Genomic DNA, 22,940 nt, shown 5'->3' with positions numbered 1-22,940 from the left:
AAGAAACCTGTTCTATAAATCCTAGATTTGCCGATCATCGGCAAATAAATACTGTTTCTTTTAAAACCTGACTTCCCTTGCCATTCCTTTGGGCACAGACAGCCTTTGCACACTTGTGGGTTCCACTTGTTCCGGGTTCCCGGGGCTGCACGTCCCTGGGGGTCCTGGCACGGCCACCCTGGTGCTGGGAGTCCCTGCGCACAGGGGCTCCCACTGACACCACTCCTGGCACTGGGCACTGCTGCTCTTCCTGGCCTGGGGCACAGCGGTGTCCCCAAGAGCTCAGCTGTCTCCAGCTCTCACACAGGGGCCTCTCACAGCACTGGCCCCTGCAGCCATGCCACCAAAGCAGGCAGCAAACCTTCAGCCACCCTTCCTGCTGGAGCCACAGGCACTCCCGGGCCCAGAGCCCGCAGCAGGCCACAGGCTTGCAAAATCCACCTGCACGCTCTGAACGCCACCACAGCCTTGGCAACTGGGGCACCTGGATCTGGGCTGCTGCAGGGGCTGATCTTTAAGGCTTGCAGCCTCCAAAGGCTCCGGCCTCTGCTTCCCAGCCTGCTCTGCACTGCCCTGAGCCCGGATTGTTCCAGAGACAAAAGCCAAGCCAGGGCATCCTCACCCTGCCCGCATTCCTGCTGCTGGCAGCGGCCACTGGCCCCTGGGCCCCACTCGGGTGACAGCTGCAGGGACAGGGCAGCCTGTGCTGGGCAGGGGGTACGGGGCTTTGGGCCCTGGGCCTCCTCCTGCTGCTGCTGCTGCTGCTGCTGCTGCTGGGGGCCATGGGCCCAACAGGGCCCCCAGCTCAGCCCCTGCCCGGGCAGCTGCCCCCAAAGCCCCACACTCCCCGAGCATCCCCATCACAGCTGGCAGGGGGAAATCCCACACCCTTCAGGAAACAAATTCCCCATAGGAACTAAACCAAGACTTCCAAGGGGAAAGTCAGCACCAGCTGATGTTTACAGCACCTTTACAAAGCTGCGTGCAGGGCAGGTGAGATCTCCAGGGCCTCTGGCAGTGCCTGCTCTGCAGGTGAGCCTGTGGGGCTGCTCCCAGTGGGACACAGCACTGGGAGCAGGCCAGCCCTCCCCCCCTCACAGCTGATCCCAAGGAGCAGGCTCACAAAGCAGTTTCAGACCACTTGCTGCACATATTTCAAAGGACTAAATGTCATTCAAAGAAGCCACCTTGCACATTTAGTTTTGGTGTCGTGGCATGAGAAGCCATGAAGGTGCCTCTGAATGTGCACTCAGGGCACTTCCACTGCCCTCGCAAAGGGAACACGAAGGACAGGCTTCTGCTTTCAGCACTGTTGAGCTCCTCATCCAGCAATGAAATCTCAGGAAGAGGCAGGAACAGAGTGCACCAGAGAACCTGGCCTCTAATAAAAGGCACGAATCCCACAGGCCACCCATCCCAATGCCTTGCATGTCTCTACGTTTTCCTCCTCCTCTCATCCCTCATGCCACTTTCCCCAAAACCTACCATTGCACAAACGGCCGAGGCATGCGCCATTAGGGCATCCTTACACCATGATGCCAGCCTAGCTAAGGCTACATTAGTTTCTGCAGAAGCTCAAATCATCTTGGACGTTGCAGTACAAGATGTCATCGCTGCAGTACAGGAAAAAGGTGTTGAGATTGCAGCAGATAAAGTCCAAAAGACAGCCCCGTGGAAGTACCTCGGCCTAAAAACCGCAGAGAGAACCATCACACCCCAAACACTGCAAATCAAGGACAACCCAAAGACTCTGCCAGAACTCCACAGGCTCTGGGGAAGCAGTTTTGATGTCGTGGCAGGAGAAGCCATGAAGTGCTCTGAAAGTGTACTCAGGGCACTTCCACTGCCATCCCAAAGGGAACAAACAGACTGGCCTCTGCTTTCAGCACTGCTGAGCTCCTCACCCAGCAAGGAAATCGCAGGAAGAGGCAGGAATTGAGTGCACCGGGGAACCTGGCCTCTACTAAAAGGCATGAATCCCACAGGCCACCCAACCCAAAGCCTTGTATGTCTCTACTTTTGCCTCCTTCTCTCATCCCTCATGCCACATTCCCTATTTTCTCTGGCTAGGTACTTGGCTTCTCTCTCTCCTGTCTGCAGGTTCAGCCACTCGTGTGACCCTGCAGGAACAGCCTGACCACAGGGAAGTGGGAGAAGACTCTTCAAGGAACTGAACTGACAGGACAAGGGGGAATGGTATCAAACTGCAAGAGTTGGAAGAAATTTGATGATGGCAAGAAGTTCTTTACTCTCAGCGTGCTGGTCCCTGACACAGGGACCATGGCAGAGGGGCTGTGGATGCCCCATCCCCAGGAACAGCCAAGGCCGGGAGGGACAGGGGCCGCAGCAACCTGGTGTGCTGGGAGGTTGCTCGGCTTGCAACCAGATCATCTTGCGGGTCCCTTCCAAGCCAAACCATTCAAGGATTTGATCATTCTGCCATCCCCATCTCCCACTGCGCAGCGACCCTGAACTTTCTGTGACATCACAGCTCCCAGAGGGCTCCAGGTGGAACGTCCAGGACCTGGAAACGAGCACAGCAGACACTCCACCGGCTGCCAAGGGTCAGTTGCCGTTTGCTCTGCGCTCTGCCCCTCAGCGCTGAGCTGCTGCTGCTGCCTGGGCTTTTCCTGACGCCTGCTCTGGAGCGCCAATCCCAGCAGGATGAGCACTGCTGTGCTACTGGAGGTACAGTGCCATTCCAGGCAGGGGGCACGCGGCTTGGGCAGGCTGCAGCCATGTGGGAATGGATGGTGTGGGACAGGAGGCCCACTGGGAGATTGTGCTGCCCCTTGCAGACTGCCAGAGACACTGTGGAGGCCATGGAAGTGGACCTGGGCCTGAACGAGGAAGAGATGATGGAGGTGGACACCTCCTCTCCTTCCATCTCCTCCCCTGTTGAAGACATGGAAGTAGAGGAGGAGGACAACGTCGAGGAGATGGAAGTCGATGAGGAGGACGACATCGAAGACATGGAGGTTGAGGAGGAGGGCAACATCGAGGAGCCCATGGAAGTTGATGAGAAGGATGAGGAGGAGCCCATGGTCCTTGGCTGAAGATGGAGCCCCACAAGTAAGACAGGCAGATGCTTCCCACGCCCTGCCCACAGACACTGGGGCTCCCCTGACTCCAGGCTGGGGCTGGGCTGGATGGCCCCGCTCAGGGACACGGTGCCCGCAGGGGGCCTGCATTGTGGTGGCACAAGCACCAGCCCCGGCCTGCCCTGCGCTTGCCTGGGGCCACGCCAGCCCTGCCAGCCCCGTCCCAGCCCCTGCGGCCCAGCTCCCAGCCCTGCTGGGCCCAGTGCTGGCAGCTGAGTCCAGCTCTGCTGCTTCCTTTCTTCCAGGACTGATGCAGATGATGGCACACATGCCGCGCCTTTGTAAATATGTTGGAAAGTTTAGAAGTTTCTTGTAAATATGTTCAGTTCTTTCGAAGTTCTCTGTAAATACGTTTTGAAGATTGTTATTCCATCGGATCCCATGTAAATATGTTCTGTACACTGCTGTTGTTGCAATAAAGATTGTTACAAAGAAACCTGTTCTATAAATCCTAGATTTGCCGATCTTCGGCAAATAAATACTGTTTCTTTTAAAACCTGACTTCCCTTGCCATTCCTTTGGGCACAGACAGCCTTTGCACACTTGTGGGTTCCACTTGTTCCGGGTTCCCGGGGCTGCACGTCCCTGGGGGTCCTGGCACGGCCACCCTGGTGCTGGGAGTCCCTGCGCACAGGGGCTCCCACTGACACCACTCCTGGCACTGGGCACTGCTGCTCTTCCTGGCCTGGGGCACAGCGGTGTCCCCAAGAGCTCAGCTGTCTCCAGCTCTCACACAGGGGCCTCTCACAGCACTGGCCCCTGCAGCCATGCCACCAAAGCAGGCAGCAAACCTTCAGCCACCCTTCCTGCTGGAGCCACAGGCACTCCCGGGCCCAGAGCCCGCAGCAGGCCACAGGCTTGCAAAATCCACCTGCACGCTCTGAACGCCACCACAGCCTTGGCAACTGGGGCACCTGGATCTGGGCTGCTGCAGGGGCTGATCTTTAAGGCTTGCAGCCTCCAAAGGCTCCGGCCTCTGCTTCCCAGCCTGCTCTGCACTGCCCTGAGCCCGGATTGTTCCAGAGACAAAAGCCAAGCCAGGGCATCCTCACCCTGCCCGCATTCCTGCTGCTGGCAGCGGCCACTGGCCCCTGGGCCCCACTTGGGTGACAGCTGCAGGGACAGGGCAGCCTGTGCTGGGCAGGGGGTACGGGGCTTTGGGCCCTGGGCCTCCTCCTGCTGCTGCTGCTACTGCTGCTGCTGCTGCTGGGGGCCATGGGCCCAACAGGGCCCCCAGCTCAGCCCCTGCCCGGGCAGCTGCCCCCAAAGCCCCACACTCCCCGAGCATCCCCATCACAGCTGGCAGGGGGAAATCCCACACCCTTCAGGAAACAAATTCCCCATAGGAACTAAACCAAGACTTCCAAGGGGAAAGTCAGCACCAGCTGATGTTTACAGCACCTTTACAAAGCTGCGTGCAGGGCAGGTGAGATCTCCAGGGCCTCTGGCAGTGCCTGCTCTGCAGGTGAGCCTGTGGGGCTGCTCCCAGTGGGACACAGCACTGGGAGCAGGCCAGCCCTCCCCCCCTCACAGCTGATCCCAAGGAGCAGGCTCACAAAGCAGTTTCAGACCACTTGCTGCACATATTTCAAAGGACTAAATGTCATTCAAAGAAGCCACCTTGCACATTTAGTTTTGGTGTCGTGGCATGAGAAGCCATGAAGGTGCCTCTGAATGTGCACTCAGGGCACTTCCACTGCCCTCGCAAAGGGAACACGAAGGACAGGCTTCTGCTTTCAGCACTGTTGAGCTCCTCATCCAGCAATGAAATCTCAGGAAGAGGCAGGAACAGAGTGCACCAGAGAACCTGGCCTCTAATAAAAGGCACGAATCCCACAGGCCACCCATCCCAATGCCTTGCATGTCTCTACTTTTGCCTCCTCCTCTCATCCCTCATGCCACTTTCCCCAAAACCTACCATTGCACAAACGGCCGAGGCATGCGCCATTAGGGCATCCTTACACCATGATGCCAGCCTAGCTAAGGCTACATTAGTTTCTGCAGAAGCTCAAATCATCTTGGACGTTGCAGTACAAGATGTCATCGCTGCAGTACAGGAAAAAGGTGTTGAGATTGCAGCAGATAAAGTCCAAAAGACAGCCCCGTGGAAGTACCTCGGCCTAAAAACCGCAGAGAGAACCATCACACCCCAAACACTGCAAATCAAGGACAACCCAAAGACTCTGCCAGAACTCCACAGGCTCTGGGGAAGCAGTTTTGATGTCGTGGCAGGAGAAGCCATGAAGTGCTCTGAAAGTGTACTCAGGGCACTTCCACTGCCATCCCAAAGGGAACAAACAGACTGGCCTCTGCTTTCAGCACTGCTGAGCTCCTCACCCAGCAAGGAAATCGCAGGAAGAGGCAGGAATTGAGTGCACCGGGGAACCTGGCCTCTACTAAAAGGCATGAATCCCACAGGCCACCCAACCCAAAGCCTTGTATGTCTCTACTTTTGCCTCCTTCTCTCATCCCTCATGCCACATTCCCTATTTTCTCTGGCTAGGTACTTGGCTTCTCTCTCTCCTGTCTGCAGGTTCAGCCACTCGTGTGACCCTGCAGGAACAGCCTGACCACAGGGAAGTGGGAGAAGACTCTTCAAGGAACTGAACTGACAGGACAAGGGGGAATGGTATCAAACTGCAAGAGTTGGAAGAAATTTGATGATGGCAAGAAGTTCTTTACTCTCAGCGTGCTGGTCCCTGACACAGGGACCATGGCAGAGGGGCTGTGGATGCCCCATCCCCAGGAACAGCCAAGGCCGGGAGGGACAGGGGCCGCAGCAACCTGGTGTGCTGGGAGGTTGCTCGGCTTGCAACCAGATCATCTTGCGGGTCCCTTCCAAGCCAAACCATTCAAGGATTTGATCATTCTGCCATCCCCATCTCCCACTGCGCAGCGACCCTGAACTTTCTGTGACATCACAGCTCCCAGAGGGCTCCAGGTGGAACGTCCAGGACCTGGAAACGAGCACAGCAGACACTCCACCGGCTGCCAAGGGTCAGTTGCCGTTTGCTCTGCGCTCTGCCCCTCAGCGCTGAGCTGCTGCTGCTGCCTGGGCTTTTCCTGACGCCTGCTCTGGAGCGCCAATCCCAGCAGGATGAGCGCTGCTGTGCTACTGGAGGTACAGTGCCATTCCAGGCAGGGGGCACGCGGCTTGGGCAGGCTGCAGCCATGTGGGAATGGATGGTGTGGGACAGGAGGCCCACTGGGAGATTGTGCTGCCCCTTGCAGACTGCCAGAGACACTGTGGAGGCCATGGAAGTGGACCTGGGCCTGAACGAGGAAGAGATGATGGAGGTGGACACCTCCTCTCCTTCCATCTCCTCCCCTGTTGAAGACATGGAAGTAGAGGAGGAGGACAACGTCGAGGAGATGGAAGTCGATGAGGAGGACGACATCGAAGACATGGAGGTTGAGGAGGAGGGCAACATCGAGGAGCCCATGGAAGTTGATGAGAAGGATGAGGAGGAGCCCATGGTCCTTGGCTGAAGATGGAGCCCCACAAGTAAGACAGGCAGATGCTTCCCACGCCCTGCCCACAGACACTGGGGCTCCCCTGACTCCAGGCTGGGGCTGGGCTGGATGGCCCCGCTCAGGGACACGGTGCCCGCAGGGGGCCTGCATTGTGGTGGCACAAGCACCAGCCCCGGCCTGCCCTGCGCTTGCCTGGGGCCACGCCAGCCCTGCCAGCCCCGTCCCAGCCCCTGCGGCCCAGCTCCCAGCCCTGCTGGGCCCAGTGCTGGCAGCTGAGTCCAGCTCTGCTGCTTCCTTTCTTCCAGGACTGATGCAGATGATGGCACACATGCCGCGCCTTTGTAAATATGTTGGAAAGTTTAGAAGTTTCTTGTAAATATGTTCAGTTCTTTCGAAGTTCTCTGTAAATACGTTTTGAAGATTGTTATTCCATCGGATCCCATGTAAATATGTTCTGTACACTGCTGTTGTTGCAATAAAGATTGTTACAAAGAAACCTGTTCTATAAATCCTAGATTTGCCGATCTTCGGCAAATAAATACTGTTTCTTTTAAAACCTGACTTCCCTTGCCATTCCTTTGGGCACAGACAGCCTTTGCACACTTGTGGGTTCCACTTGTTCCGGGTTCCCGGGGCTGCACGTCCCTGGGGGTCCTGGCACGGCCACCCTGGTGCTGGGAGTCCCTGCGCACAGGGGCTCCCACTGACACCACTCCTGGCACTGGGCACTGCTGCTCTTCCTGGCCTGGGGCACAGCGGTGTCCCCAAGAGCTCAGCTGTCTCCAGCTCTCACACAGGGGCCTCTCACAGCACTGGCCCCTGCAGCCATGCCACCAAAGCAGGCAGCAAACCTTCAGCCACCCTTCCTGCTGGAGCCACAGGCACTCCCGGGCCCAGAGCCCGCAGCAGGCCACAGGCTTGCAAAATCCACCTGCACGCTCTGAACGCCACCACAGCCTTGGCAACTGGGGCACCTGGATCTGGGCTGCTGCAGGGGCTGATCTTTAAGGCTTGCAGCCTCCAAAGGCTCCGGCCTCTGCTTCCCAGCCTGCTCTGCACTGCCCTGAGCCCGGATTGTTCCAGAGACAAAAGCCAAGCCAGGGCATCCTCACCCTGCCCGCATTCCTGCTGCTGGCAGCGGCCACTGGCCCCTGGGCCCCACTCGGGTGACAGCTGCAGGGACAGGGCAGCCTGTGCTGGGCAGGGGGTACGGGGCTTTGGGCCCTGGGCCTCCTCCTGCTGCTGCTGCTGCTGCTGCTGCTGCTGGGGGCCATGGGCCCAACAGGGCCCCCAGCTCAGCCCCTGCCCGGGCAGCTGCCCCCAAAGCCCCACACTCCCCGAGCATCCCCATCACAGCTGGCAGGGGGAAATCCCACACCCTTCAGGAAACAAATTCCCCATAGGAACTAAACCAAGACTTCCAAGGGGAAAGTCAGCACCAGCTGATGTTTACAGCACCTTTACAAAGCTGCGTGCAGGGCAGGTGAGATCTCCAGGGCCTCTGGCAGTGCCTGCTCTGCAGGTGAGCCTGTGGGGCTGCTCCCAGTGGGACACAGCACTGGGAGCAGGCCAGCCCTCCCCCCCTCACAGCTGATCCCAAGGAGCAGGCTCACAAAGCAGTTTCAGACCACTTGCTGCACATATTTCAAAGGACTAAATGTCATTCAAAGAAGCCACCTTGCACATTTAGTTTTGGTGTCGTGGCATGAGAAGCCATGAAGGTGCCTCTGAATGTGCACTCAGGGCACTTCCACTGCCCTCGCAAAGGGAACACGAAGGACAGGCTTCTGCTTTCAGCACTGTTGAGCTCCTCATCCAGCAATGAAATCTCAGGAAGAGGCAGGAACAGAGTGCACCAGAGAACCTGGCCTCTAATAAAAGGCACGAATCCCACAGGCCACCCATCCCAATGCCTTGCATGTCTCTACGTTTTCCTCCTCCTCTCATCCCTCATGCCACTTTCCCCAAAACCTACCATTGCACAAACGGCCGAGGCATGCGCCATTAGGGCATCCTTACACCATGATGCCAGCCTAGCTAAGGCTACATTAGTTTCTGCAGAAGCTCAAATCATCTTGGACGTTGCAGTACAAGATGTCATCGCTGCAGTACAGGAAAAAGGTGTTGAGATTGCAGCAGATAAAGTCCAAAAGACAGCCCCGTGGAAGTACCTCGGCCTAAAAACCGCAGAGAGAACCATCACACCCCAAACACTGCAAATCAAGGACAACCCAAAGACTCTGCCAGAACTCCACAGGCTCTGGGGAAGCAGTTTTGATGTCGTGGCAGGAGAAGCCATGAAGTGCTCTGAAAGTGTACTCAGGGCACTTCCACTGCCATCCCAAAGGGAACAAACAGACTGGCCTCTGCTTTCAGCACTGCTGAGCTCCTCACCCAGCAAGGAAATCGCAGGAAGAGGCAGGAATTGAGTGCACCGGGGAACCTGGCCTCTACTAAAAGGCATGAATCCCACAGGCCACCCAACCCAAAGCCTTGTATGTCTCTACTTTTGCCTCCTTCTCTCATCCCTCATGCCACATTCCCTATTTTCTCTGGCTAGGTACTTGGCTTCTCTCTCTCCTGTCTGCAGGTTCAGCCACTCGTGTGACCCTGCAGGAACAGCCTGACCACAGGGAAGTGGGAGAAGACTCTTCAAGGAACTGAACTGACAGGACAAGGGGGAATGGTATCAAACTGCAAGAGTTGGAAGAAATTTGATGATGGCAAGAAGTTCTTTACTCTCAGCGTGCTGGTCCCTGACACAGGGACCATGGCAGAGGGGCTGTGGATGCCCCATCCCCAGGAACAGCCAAGGCCGGGAGGGACAGGGGCCGCAGCAACCTGGTGTGCTGGGAGGTTGCTCGGCTTGCAACCAGATCATCTTGCGGGTCCCTTCCAAGCCAAACCATTCAAGGATTTGATCATTCTGCCATCCCCATCTCCCACTGCGCAGCGACCCTGAACTTTCTGTGACATCACAGCTCCCAGAGGGCTCCAGGTGGAACGTCCAGGACCTGGAAACGAGCACAGCAGACACTCCACCGGCTGCCAAGGGTCAGTTGCCGTTTGCTCTGCGCTCTGCCCCTCAGCGCTGAGCTGCTGCTGCTGCCTGGGCTTTTCCTGACGCCTGCTCTGGAGCGCCAATCCCAGCAGGATGAGCGCTGCTGTGCTACTGGAGGTACAGTGCCATTCCAGGCAGGGGGCACGCGGCTTGGGCAGGCTGCAGCCATGTGGGAATGGATGGTGTGGGACAGGAGGCCCACTGGGAGATTGTGCTGCCCCTTGCAGACTGCCAGAGACACTGTGGAGGCCATGGAAGTGGACCTGGGCCTGAACGAGGAAGAGATGATGGAGGTGGACACCTCCTCTCCTTCCATCTCCTCCCCTGTTGAAGACATGGAAGTAGAGGAGGAGGACAACGTCGAGGAGATGGAAGTCGATGAGGAGGACGACATCGAAGACATGGAGGTTGAGGAGGAGGGCAACATCGAGGAGCCCATGGAAGTTGATGAGAAGGATGAGGAGGAGCCCATGGTCCTTGGCTGAAGATGGAGCCCCACAAGTAAGACAGGCAGATGCTTCCCACGCCCTGCCCACAGACACTGGGGCTCCCCTGACTCCAGGCTGGGGCTGGGCTGGATGGCCCCGCTCAGGGACACGGTGCCCGCAGGGGGCCTGCATTGTGGTGGCACAAGCACCAGCCCCGGCCTGCCCTGCGCTTGCCTGGGGCCACGCCAGCCCTGCCAGCCCCGTCCCAGCCCCTGCGGCCCAGCTCCCAGCCCTGCTGGGCCCAGTGCTGGCAGCTGAGTCCAGCTCTGCTGCTTCCTTTCTTCCAGGACTGATGCAGATGATGGCACACATGCCGCGCCTTTGTAAATATGTTGGAAAGTTTAGAAGTTTCTTGTAAATATGTTCAGTTCTTTCGAAGTTCTCTGTAAATACGTTTTGAAGATTGTTATTCCATCGGATCCCATGTAAATATGTTCTGTACACTGCTGTTGTTGCAATAAAGATTGTTACAAAGAAACCTGTTCTATAAATCCTAGATTTGCCGATCTTCGGCAAATAAATACTGTTTCTTTTAAAACCTGACTTCCCTTGCCATTCCTTTGGGCACAGACAGCCTTTGCACACTTGTGGGTTCCACTTGTTCCGGGTTCCCGGGGCTGCACGTCCCTGGGGGTCCTGGCACGGCCACCCTGGTGCTGGGAGTCCCTGCGCACAGGGGCTCCCACTGACACCACTCCTGGCACTGGGCACTGCTGCTCTTCCTGGCCTGGGGCACAGCGGTGTCCCCAAGAGCTCAGCTGTCTCCAGCTCTCACACAGGGGCCTCTCACAGCACTGGCCCCTGCAGCCATGCCACCAAAGCAGGCAGCAAACCTTCAGCCACCCTTCCTGCTGGAGCCACAGGCACTCCCGGGCCCAGAGCCCGCAGCAGGCCACAGGCTTGCAAAATCCACCTGCACGCTCTGAAGGCCACCACAGCCTTGGCAACTGGGGCACCTGGATCTGGGCTGCTGCAGGGGCTGATCTTTAAGGCTTGCAGCCTCCAAAGGCTCCGGCCTCTGCTTCCCAGCCTGCTCTGCACCGCCCTGAGCCCGGATTGTTCCAGAGACAAAAGCCAAGCCAGGGCATCCTCACCCTGCCCGCATTCCTGCTGCTGGCAGCGGCCACTGGCCCCTGGGCCCCACTCGGGTGACAGCTGCAGGGACAGGGCAGCCTGTGCTGGGCACGGGGCTCGGGGCTTTGGGCCCTGGGCCTCCTCCTGCTGCTGCTGCTGCTGCTGCTGCTGCTGGGGGCCATGGGCCCAACAGGGCCCCCAGCTCAGCCCCTGCCCGGGCAGCTGCCCCCAAAGCCCCACACTCCCCGAGCATCCCCATCACAGCTGGCAGGGGGAAATCCCACACCCTTCAGGAAACAAATTCCCCATAGGAACTAAACCAAGACTTCCAAGGGGAAAGTCAGCACCAGCTGATGTTTACAGCACCTTTACAAAGCTGCGTGCAGGGCAGGTGAGATCTCCAGGGCCTCTGGCAGTGCCTGCTCTGCAGGTGAGCCTGTGGGGCTGCTCCCAGTGGGACACAGCACTGGGAGCAGGCCAGCCCTCCCCCCCTCACAGCTGATCCCAAGGAGCAGGCTCACAAAGCAGTTTCAGACCACTTGCTGCACATATTTCAAAGGACTAAATGTCATTCAAAGAAGCCACCTTGCACATTTAGTTTTGGTGTCGTGGCATGAGAAGCCATGAAGGTGCCTCTGAATGTGCACTCAGGGCACTTCCACTGCCCTCGCAAAGGGAACACGAAGGACAGGCTTCTGCTTTCAGCACTGTTGAGCTCCTCATCCAGCAATGAAATCTCAGGAAGAGGCAGGAACAGAGTGCACCAGAGAACCTGGCCTCTAATAAAAGGCACGAATCCCACAGGCCACCCATCCCAATGCCTTGCATGTCTCTACGTTTTCCTCCTCCTCTCATCCCTCATGCCACTTTCCCCAAAACCTACCATTGCACAAACGGCCGAGGCATGCGCCATTAGGGCATCCTTACACCATGATGCCAGCCTAGCTAAGGCTACATTAGTTTCTGCAGAAGCTCAAATCATCTTGGACGTTGCAGTACAAGATGTCATCGCTGCAGCACAGGAAAAAGGTGTTGAGATTGCAGCAGATAAAGTCCAAAAGACAGCCCCGTGGAAGTACCTCGGCCTAAAAACCGCAGAGAGAACCATCACACCCCAAACACTGCAAATCAAGGACAACCCAAAGACTCTGCCAGAACTCCACAGGCTCTGTGGAAGCAGTTTTGATGTCGTGGACGGAGAAGCCATGAGTGCTCTGAAAGTGTACTCAGGGCACTTCCACTGCCATCCCAAAGGGAACAAACAGACTGGCCTCTGCTTTCAGCACTGCTGAGCTCCTCACCCAGCAAGGAAATCGCAGGAAGAGGCAGGAATTGAGTGCACCGGGGAACCTGGCCTCTACTAAAAGGCATGAATCCCACAGGCCACCCAACCCAAAGCCTTGTATGTCTCTACTTTTGCCTCCTTCTCTCATCCCTCATGCCACATTCCCTATTTTCTCTGGCTGCGTACTTGGCTTCTCTCTCTCCTGTCTGCAGGTTCAGCCACTCGTGTGACCCTGCAGGAACAGCCTGACCACAGGGAAGTGGGAGAAGACTCCTCAAGGAACTGAACTGACAGGACAAGGGGGAATGGGATCAAACTGCAAGAGTTGGAAGAAATTTGGTGATGGCAAGAAGTTCTTTACTCTCAGCGTGCTGGTCCCTGACACAGGGACCACGGCAGAGGGGCTGTGGATGCCCCATCCCCAGGAACAGCCAAGGCCGGGAGGGACAGGGGCCGCAGCAACCTGGTGTGCTGGGAGGTTGCTCGGCTTGCAACCAGATCATCTTGCGGGTCCCTTCCAAGCCAAACCATTCAAGGATTTGATCATTCTGCCATCCCCATCTCCCACTGCGCAGCGACCCTGAACTTTCTGTGACATCACAGCTCCCAGAGGGCTCCAGGTGGAACGTCCAGGACCTGGAAACGAGCACAGCAGACACTCCACCGGCTGCCAAGGGTCAGTTGCCGTTTGCTCTGCGCTCTGCCCCTCAGCGCTGAGCTGCTGCTGCTGCCTGGGCTTTTCCTGACGCCTGCTCTGGAGCGCCAATCCCAGCAGGATGAGCACTGCTGTGCTACTGGAGGTACAGTGCCATTCCAGGCAGGGGGCACGCGGCTTGGGCAGGCTGCAGCCATGTGGGAATGGATGGTGTGGGACAGGAGGCCCACTGGGAGATTGTGCTGCCCCTTGCAGACTGCCAGAGACACTGTGGAGGCCATGGAAGTGGACCTGGGCCTGAACGAGGAAGAGATGATGGAGGTGGACACCTCCTCTCCTTCCATCTCCTCCCCTGTTGAAGACATGGAAGTAGAGGAGGAGGACAACGTCGAGGAGATGGAAGTCGATGAGGAGGACGACATCGAAGACATGGAGGTTGAGGAGGAGGGCAACATCGAGGAGCCCATGGAAGTTGATGAGAAGGATGAGGAGGAGCCCATGGTCCTTGGCTGAAGATGGAGCCCCACAAGTAAGACAGGCAGATGCTTCCCACGCCCTGCCCACAGACACTGGGGCTCCCCTGACTCCAGGCTGGGGCTGGGCTGGATGGCCCCGCTCAGGGACACGGTGCCCGCAGGGGGCCTGCATTGTGGTGGCACAAGCACCAGCCCCGGCCTGCCCTGCGCTTGCCTGGGGCCACGCCAGCCCTGACAGCCCCGTCCCAGCCCCTGCGGCCCAGCTCCCAGCCCTGCTGGGCCCAGTGCTGGCAGCTGAGTCCAGCTCTGCTGCTTCCTTTCTTCCAGGACTGATGCAGATGATGGCACACATGCCGCGCCTTTGTAAATATGTTGGAAAGTTTAGAAGTTTCTTGTAAATATGTTCAGTTCTTTCGAAGTTCTCTGTAAATACGTTTTGAAGATTGTTATTCCATCGGATCCCATGTAAATATGTTCTGTACACTGCTGTTGTTGCAATAAAGATTGTTACAAAGAAACCTGTTCTATAAATCCTAGATTTGCCGATCTTCGGCAAATAAATACTGTTTCTTTTAAAACCTGACTTCCCTTGCCATTCCTTTGGGCACAGACAGCCTTTGCACACTTGTGGGTTCCACTTGTTCCGGGTTCCCGGGGCTGCACGTCCCTGGGGGTCCTGGCACGGCCACCCTGGTGCTGGGAGTCCCTGCGCACAGGGGCTCCCACTGACACCACTCCTGGCACTGGGCACTGCTGCTCTTCCTGGCCTGGGGCACAGCGGTGTCCCCAAGAGCTCAGCTGTCTCCAGCTCTCACACAGGGGCCTCTCACAGCACTGGCCCCTGCAGCCATGCCACCAAAGCAGGCAGCAAACCTTCAGCCACCCTTCCTGCTGGAGCCACAGGCACTCCCGGGCCCAGAGCCCGCAGCAGGCCACAGGCTTGCAAAATCCACCTGCACGCTCTGAAGGCCACCACAGCCTTGGCAACTGGGGCACCTGGATCTGGGCTGCTGCAGGGGCTGATCTTTAAGGATTGCAGCGTCCAAAGGCTCCGGCCTCTGCTTCCCAGCCTGCTCTGCACCGCCCTGAGCCCGGATTGTTCCAGAGACAAAAGCCAAGCCAGGGCATCCTCACCCTGCCCGCATTCCTGCTGCTGGCAGCGGCCACTGGCCCCTGGGCCCCACTCGGGTGACAGCTGCAGGGACAGGGCAGCCTGTGCTGGGCAGGGGGTACGGGGCTTTGGGCCCTGGGCCTCCTCCTGCTGCTGCTGCTGCTGCTGCTGCTGGGGGCCATGGGCCCAACAGGGCCCCCAGCTCAGCCCCTGCCCGGGCAGCTGCCCCCAAAGCCCCACACTCCCCGAGCATCCCCATCACAGCTGGCAGGGGGAAATCCCACACCCTTCAGGAAACAAATTCCCCATAGGAACTAAACCAAGACTTCCAAGGGGAAAGTCAGCACCAGCTGATGTTTACAGCACCTTTACAAAGCTGCGTGCAGGGCAGGTGAGATCTCCAGGGCCTCTGGCAGTGCCTGCTCTGCAGGTGAGCCTGTGGGGCTGCTCCCAGTGGGACACAGCACTGGGAGCAGGCCAGCCCTCCCCCCCTCACAGCTGATCCCAAGGAGCAGGCTCACAAAGCAGTTTCAGACCACTTGCTGCACATATTTCAAAGGACTAAATGTCATTCAAAGAAGCCACCTTGAACATTTAGTTTTGGTGTCGTGGCATGAGAAGCCATGAAGGTGCCTCTGAATGTGCACTCAGGGCACTTCCACTGCCCTCGCAAAGGGAACACGAAGGACAGGCTTCTGCTTTCAGCACTGTTGAGCTCCTCATCCAGCAATGAAATCTCAGGAAGAGGCAGGAACAGAGTGCACCAGAGAACCTGGCCTCTAATAAAAGGCACGAATCCCACAGGCCACCCATCCCAATGCCTTGCATGTCTCTACTTTTGCCTCCTCCTCTCATCCCTCATGCCACTTTCCCCAAAACCTACCATTGCACAAACGGCCGAGGCATGCGCCATTAGGGCATCCTTACACCATGATGCCAGCCTAGCTAAGGCTACATTAGTTTCTGCAGAAGCTCAAATCATCTTGGACGTTGCAGTACAAGATGTCATCGCTGCAGTACAGGAAAAAGGTGTTGAGATTGCAGCAGATAAAGTCCAAAAGACAGCCCCGTGGAAGTACCTCGGCCTAAAAACCGCAGAGAGAACCATCACACCCCAAACACTGCAAATCAAGGACAACCCAAAGACTCTGCCAGAACTCCACAGGCTCTGGGGAAGCAGTTTTGATGTCGTGGCAGGAGAAGCCATGAAGTGCTCTGAAAGTGTACTCAGGGCACTTCCACTGCCATCCCAAAGGGAACAAACAGACTGGCCTCTGCTTTCAGCACTGCTGAGCTCCTCACCCAGCAAGGAAATCGCAGGAAGAGGCAGGAATTGAGTGCACCGGGGAACCTGGCCTCTACTAAAAGGCATGAATCCCACAGGCCACCCAACCCAAAGCCTTGTATGTCTCTACTTTTGCCTCCTTCTCTCATCCCTCATGCCACATTCCCTATTTTCTCTGGCTAGGTACTTGGCTTCTCTCTCTCCTGTCTGCAGGTTCAGCCACTCGTGTGACCCTGCAGGAACAGCCTGACCACAGGGAAGTGGGAGAAGGCTCCTCAAGGAACTGAACTGACAGGACAAGGGGGAATGGTATCAAACTGCAAGAGTTGGAAGAAATTTGATGACGGCAAGAAGTTCTTTACTCTCAGCGTGCTGGTCCCTGACACAGGGACCATGGCAGAGGGGCTGTGGATGCCCCATCCCCAGGAACAGCCAAGGCCGGGAGGGACAGGGGCCGCAGCAACCTGGTGTGCTGGGAGGTTGCTCGGCTTGCAACCAGATCATCTTGCGGGTCCCTTCCAAGCCAAACCATTCAAGGATTTGATCATTCTGCCATCCCCATCTCCCACTGCGCAGCGACCCTGAACTTTCTGTGACATCACAGCTCCCAGAGGGCTCCAGGTGGAACGTCCAGGACCTGGAAACGAGCAGAGCAGACACTCCACCGGCTGCCAAGGGTCAGTTGCCGTTTGCTCTGCGCTCTGCCCCTCAGCGCTGAGCTGCTGCTGCTGCCTGGGCTTTTCCTGACGCCTGCTCTGGAGCGCCAATCCCAGCAGGATGAGCGCTGCTGTGCCACTGGAGGTACAGTGCCTCTCCAGGCAGGGGGCACGCAGCTTGGGCAGGCTGCAGCCATGTGGGAATGGATGGTGTGGGACAGGAGGCCCACTGGGAGATTGTGCTGCCCCTTGCAGACTGCCAGAGACACTGTGGAGGCCATGGAAGTGGACCTGGGCCTGAACGAGGAAGAGATGATGGAGGTGGACACCTCCTCTCCTTCCATCTCCTCCCCTGTTGAAGACATGGAAGTAGAGGAGGAGGACAACGTCGAGGAGATGGAAGTCGATGAGGAGGACGACATCGAAGACATGGAGGTTGAGGAGGAGGGCAACATCGAGGAGCCCATGGAAGTTGATGAGAAGGATGAGGAGGAGCCCATGGTCCTTGGCTGAAGATGGAGCCCCACAAGTAAGACAGGCAGATGCTTCCCACGCCCTGCCCACAGACACTGGGGCTCCCCTGACTCCAGGCTGGGGCTGGGCTGGATGGCCCCGCTCAGGGACACGGTGCCCGCAGGGGGCCTGCATTGTGGTGGCACAAGCACCAGCCCCGGCCTGCCCTGCGCTTGCCTGGGGCCACGCCAGCCCTGCCAGCCCCGTCCCAGCCCCTGCGGCCCAGCTCCCAGCCCTGCTGGGCCCAGTGCTGGCAGCTGAGTCCAGCTCTGCTGCTTCCTTTCTTCCAGGACTGATGCAGATGATGGCACACATGCCGCGCCTTTGTAAATATGTTGGAAAGTTTAGAAGTTTCTTGTAAATATGTTCAGTTCTTTCGAAGTTCTCTGTAAATACGTTTTGAAGATTGTTATTCCATCGGATCCCATGTAAATATGTTCTGTACACTGCTGTTGTTGCAATAAAGATTGTTACAAAGAAACCTGTTCTATAAATCCTAGATTTGCCGATCTTCGGCAAATAAATACTGTTTCTTTTAAAACCTGACTTCCCTTGCCATTCCTTTGGGCACAGACAGCCTTTGCACACTTGTGGGTTCCACTTGTTCCGGGTTCCCGGGGCTGCACGTCCCTGGGGGTCCTGGCACGGCCACCCTGGTGCTGGGAGTCCCTGCGCACAGGGGCTCCCACTGACACCACTCCTGGCACTGGGCACTGCTGCTCTTCCTGGCCTGGGGCACAGCGGTGTCCCCAAGAGCTCAGCTGTCTCCAGCTCTCACACAGGGGCCTCTCACAGCACTGGCCCCTGCAGCCATGCCACCAAAGCAGGCAGCAAACCTTCAGCCACCCTTCCTGCTGGAGCCACAGGCACTCCCGGGCCCAGAGCCCGCAGCAGGCCACAGGCTTGCAAAATCCACCTGCACGCTCTGAACGCCACCACAGCCTTGGCAACTGGGGCACCTGGATCTGGGCTGCTGCAGGGGCTGATCTTTAAGGCTTGCAGCCTCCAAAGGCTCCGGCCTCTGCTTCCCAGCCTGCTCTGCACTGCCCTGAGCCCGGATTGTTCCAGAGACAAAAGCCAAGCCAGGGCATCCTCACCCTGCCCGCATTCCTGCTGCTGGCAGCGGCCACTGGCCCCTGGGCCCCACTCGGGTGACAGCTGCAGGGACAGGGCAGCCTGTGCTGGGCAGGGGGTACGGGGCTTTGGGCCCTGGGCCTCCTCCTGCTGCTGCTGCTGCTGCTGCTGCTGCTGCTGGGGGCCATGGGCCCAACAGGGCCCCCAGCTCAGCCCCTGCCCGGGCAGCTGCCCCCAAAGCCCCACACTCCCCGAGCATCCCCATCACAGCTGGCAGGGGGAAATCCCACACCCTTCAGGAAACAAATTCCCCATAGGAACTAAACCAAGACTTCCAAGGGGAAAGTCAGCACCAGCTGATGTTTACAGCACCTTTACAAAGCTGCGTGCAGGGCAGGTGAGATCTCCAGGGCCTCTGGCAGTGCCTGCTCTGCAGGTGAGCCTGTGGGGCTGCTCCCAGTGGGACACAGCACTGGGAGCAGGCCAGCCCTCCCCCCCTCACAGCTGATCCCAAGGAGCAGGCTCACAAAGCAGTTTCAGACCACTTGCTGCACATATTTCAAAGGACTAAATGTCATTCAAAGAAGCCACCTTGCACATTTAGTTTTGGTGTCGTGGCATGAGAAGCCATGAAGGTGCCTCTGAATGTGCACTCAGGGCACTTCCACTGCCCTCGCAAAGGGAACACGAAGGACAGGCTTCTGCTTTCAGCACTGTTGAGCTCCTCATCCAGCAATGAAATCTCAGGAAGAGGCAGGAACAGAGTGCACCAGAGAACCTGGCCTCTAATAAAAGGCACGAATCCCACAGGCCACCCATCCCAATGCCTTGCATGTCTCTACTTTTGCCTCCTCCTCTCATCCCTCATGCCACTTTCCCCAAAACCTACCATTGCACAAACGGCCGAGGCATGCGCCATTAGGGCATCCTTACACCATGATGCCAGCCTAGCTAAGGCTACATTAGTTTCTGCAGAAGCTCAAATCATCTTGGACGTTGCAGTACAAGATGTCATCGCTGCAGTACAGGAAAAAGGTGTTGAGATTGCAGCAGATAAAGTCCAAAAGACAGCCCCGTGGAAGTACCTCGGCCTAAAAACCGCAGAGAGAACCATCACACCCCAAACACTGCAAATCAAGGACAACCCAAAGACTCTGCCAGAACTCCACAGGCTCTGGGGAAGCAGTTTTGATGTCGTGGCAGGAGAAGCCATGAAGTGCTCTGAAAGTGTACTCAGGGCACTTCCACTGCCATCCCAAAGGGAACAAACAGACTGGCCTCTGCTTTCAGCACTGCTGAGCTCCTCACCCAGCAAGGAAATCGCAGGAAGAGGCAGGAATTGAGTGCACCGGGGAACCTGGCCTCTACTAAAAGGCATGAATCCCACAGGCCACCCAACCCAAAGCCTTGTATGTCTCTACTTTTGCCTCCTTCTCTCATCCCTCATGCCACATTCCCTATTTTCTCTGGCTAGGTACTTGCCTTCTCTCTCTCCTGTCTGCAGGTTCAGCCACTCGTGTGACCCTGCAGGAACAGCCTGACCACAGGGAAGTGGGAGAAGGCTCCTCAAGGAACTGAACTGACAGGACAAGGGGGAATGGTATCAAACTGCAAGAGTTGGAAGAAATTTGGTGACAGCAAGAAGTTCTTTACTCTCAGCGTGCTGGTCCCTGACACAGGGACCACGGCAGAGGGGCTGTGGATGCCCCATCCCCAGGAACAGCCAAGGCCGGGAGGGACAGGGGCCGCAGCAACCTGGTGTGCTGGGAGGTTGCTCGGCTTGCAACCAGATCATCTTGCGGGTCCCTTCCAAGCCAAACCATTCAAGGATTTGATCATTCTGCCATCCCCATCTCCCACTGCGCAGCGACCCTGAACTTTCTGTGACATCACAGCTCCCAGAGGGCTCCAGGTGGAACGTCCAGGACCTGGAAACGAGCACAGCAGACACTCCACCGGCTGCCAAGGGTCAGTTGCCGTTTGCTCTGCGCTCTGCCCCTCAGCGCTGAGCTGCTGCTGCTGCCTGGGCTTTTCCTGACGCCTGCTCTGGAGCGCCAATCCCAGCAGGATGAGCGCTGCTGTGCCACTGGAGGTACAGTGCCTCTCCAGGCAGGGGGCACGCAGCTTGGGCAGGCTGCAGCCATGTGGGAATGGATGGTGTGGGACAGGAGGCCCACTGGGAGATTGTGCTGCCCCTTGCAGACTGCCAGAGACACTGTGGAGGCCATGGAAGTGGACCTGGGCCTGAACGAGGAAGAGATGATGGAGGTGGACACCTCCTCTCCTTCCATCTCCTCCCCTGTTGAAGACATGGAAGTAGAGGAGGAGGACAACGTCGAGGAGATGGAAGTCGATGAGGAGGACGACATCGAAGACATGGAGGTTGAGGAGGAGGGCAACATCGAGGAGCCCATGGAAGTTGATGAGAAGGATGAGGAGGAGCCCATGGTCCTTGGCTGAAGATGGAGCCCCACAAGTAAGACAGGCAGATGCTTCCCACGCCCTGCCCACAGACACTGGGGCTCCCCTGACTCCAGGCTGGGGCTGGGCTGGATGGCCCCGCTCAGGGACACGGTGCCCGCAGGGGGCCTGCATTGTGGTGGCACAAGCACCAGCCCCGGCCTGCCCTGCGCTTGCCTGGGGCCACGCCAGCCCTGCCAGCCCCGTCCCAGCCCCTGCGGCCCAGCTCCCAGCCCTGCTGGGCCCAGTGCTGGCAGCTGAGTCCAGCTCTGCTGCTTCCTTTCTTCCAGGACTGATGCAGATGATGGCACACATGCCGCGCCTTTGTAAATATGTTGGAAAGTTTAGAAGTTTCTTGTAAATATGTTCAGTTCTTTCGAAGTTCTCTGTAAATACGTTTTGAAGATTGTTATTCCATCGGATCCCATGTAAATATGTTCTGTACACTGCTGTTGTTGCAATAAAGATTGTTACAAAGAAACCTGTTCTATAAATCCTAGATTTGCCGATCTTCGGCAAATAAATACTGTTTCTTTTAAAACCTGACTTCCCTTGCCATTCCTTTGGGCACAGACAGCCTTTGCACACTTGTGGGTTCCACTTGTTCCGGGTTCCCGGGGCTGCACGTCCCTGGGGGTCCTGGCACGGCCACCCTGGTGCTGGGAGTCCCTGCGCACAGGGGCTCCCACTGACACCACTCCTGGCACTGGGCACTGCTGCTCTTCCTGGCCTGGGGCACAGCGGTGTCCCCAAGAGCTCAGCTGTCTCCAGCTCTCACACAGGGGCCTCTCACAGCACTGGCCCCTGCAGCCATGCCACCAAAGCAGGCAGCAAACCTTCAGCCACCCTTCCTGCTGGAGCCACAGGCACTCCCGGGCCCAGAGCCCGCAGCAGGCCACAGGCTTGCAAAATCCACCTGCACGCTCTGAACGCCACCACAGCCTTGGCAACTGGGGCACCTGGATCTGGGCTGCTGCAGGGGCTGATCTTTAAGGCTTGCAGCCTCCAGAGGCTCCGGCCTCTGCTTCCCAGCCTGCTCTGCACTGCCCTGAGCCCGGATTGTTCCAGAGACAAAAGCCAAGCCAGGGCATCCTCACCCTGCCCGCATTCCTGCTGCTGGCAGCGGCCACTGGCCCCTGGGCCCCACTCGGGTGACAGCTGCAGGGACAGGGCAGCCTGTGCTGGGCAGGGGGTACGGGGCTTTGGGCCCTGGGCCTCCTCCTGCTGCTGCTGCTGCTGCTGCTGCTGCTGCTGGGGGCCATGGGCCCAACAGGGCCCCCAGCTCAGCCCCTGCCCGGGCAGCTGCCCCCAAAGCCCCACACTCCCCGAGCATCCCCATCACAGCTGGCAGGGGGAAATCCCACACCCTTCAGGAAACAAATTCCCCATAGGAACTAAACCAAGACTTCCAAGGGGAAAGTCAGCACCAGCTGATGTTTACAGCACCTTTACAAAGCTGCGTGCAGGGCAGGTGAGATCTCCAGGGCCTCTGGCAGTGCCTGCTCTGCAGGTGAGCCTGTGGGGCTGCTCCCAGTGGGACACAGCACTGGGAGCAGGCCAGCCCTCCCCCCCTCACAGCTGATCCCAAGGAGCAGGCTCACAAAGCAGTTTCAGACCACTTGCTGCACATATTTCAAAGGACTAAATGTCATTCAAAGAAGCCACCTTGCACATTTAGTTTTGGTGTCGTGGCATGAGAAGCCATGAAGGTGCCTCTGAATGTGCACTCAGGGCACTTCCACTGCCCTCGCAAAGGGAACACGAAGGACAGGCTTCTGCTTTCAGCACTGTTGAGCTCCTCATCCAGCAATGAAATCTCAGGAAGAGGCAGGAACAGAGTGCACCAGAGAACCTGGCCTCTAATAAAAGGCACGAATCCCACAGGCCACCCATCCCAATGCCTTGCATGTCTCTACTTTTGCCTCCTCCTCTCATCCCTCATGCCACTTTCCCCAAAACCTACCATTGCACAAACGGCCGAGGCATGCGCCATTAGGGCATCCTTACACCATGATGCCAGCCTAGCTAAGGCTACATTAGTTTCTGCAGAAGCTCAAATCATCTTGGACGTTGCAGTACAAGATGTCATCGCTGCAGTACAGGAAAAAGGTGTTGAGATTGCAGCAGATAAAGTCCAAAAGACAGCCCCGTGGAAGTACCTCGGCCTAAAAACCGCAGAGAGAACCATCACACCCCAAACACTGCAAATCAAGGACAACCCAAAGAC

At 57.5% G+C, this 22,940-nt stretch overlaps 1 protein-coding gene across 2 annotated transcripts in view; it reads right to left on the bottom strand.

Annotated features, from left to right (window-relative positions):
- SIL1 (SIL1 nucleotide exchange factor) overlaps positions 1–22,940 on the bottom strand; it is a 340,917-nt gene that overhangs the window by 268,180 nt on the left and 49,797 nt on the right. The gene's annotated exons all lie outside the window — the stretch shown is intronic.

Source organism: Agelaius phoeniceus, chromosome 15 (assembly GCF_051311805.1).
Source record: "Agelaius phoeniceus isolate bAgePho1 chromosome 15, bAgePho1.hap1, whole genome shotgun sequence".
Classification (NCBI taxonomy): Eukaryota; Metazoa; Chordata; class Aves; order Passeriformes; family Icteridae; genus Agelaius; species Agelaius phoeniceus.
Note: the sequence above shows the minus strand (reverse complement) of the source record. Positions and strands in the feature narration are given on the sequence as shown.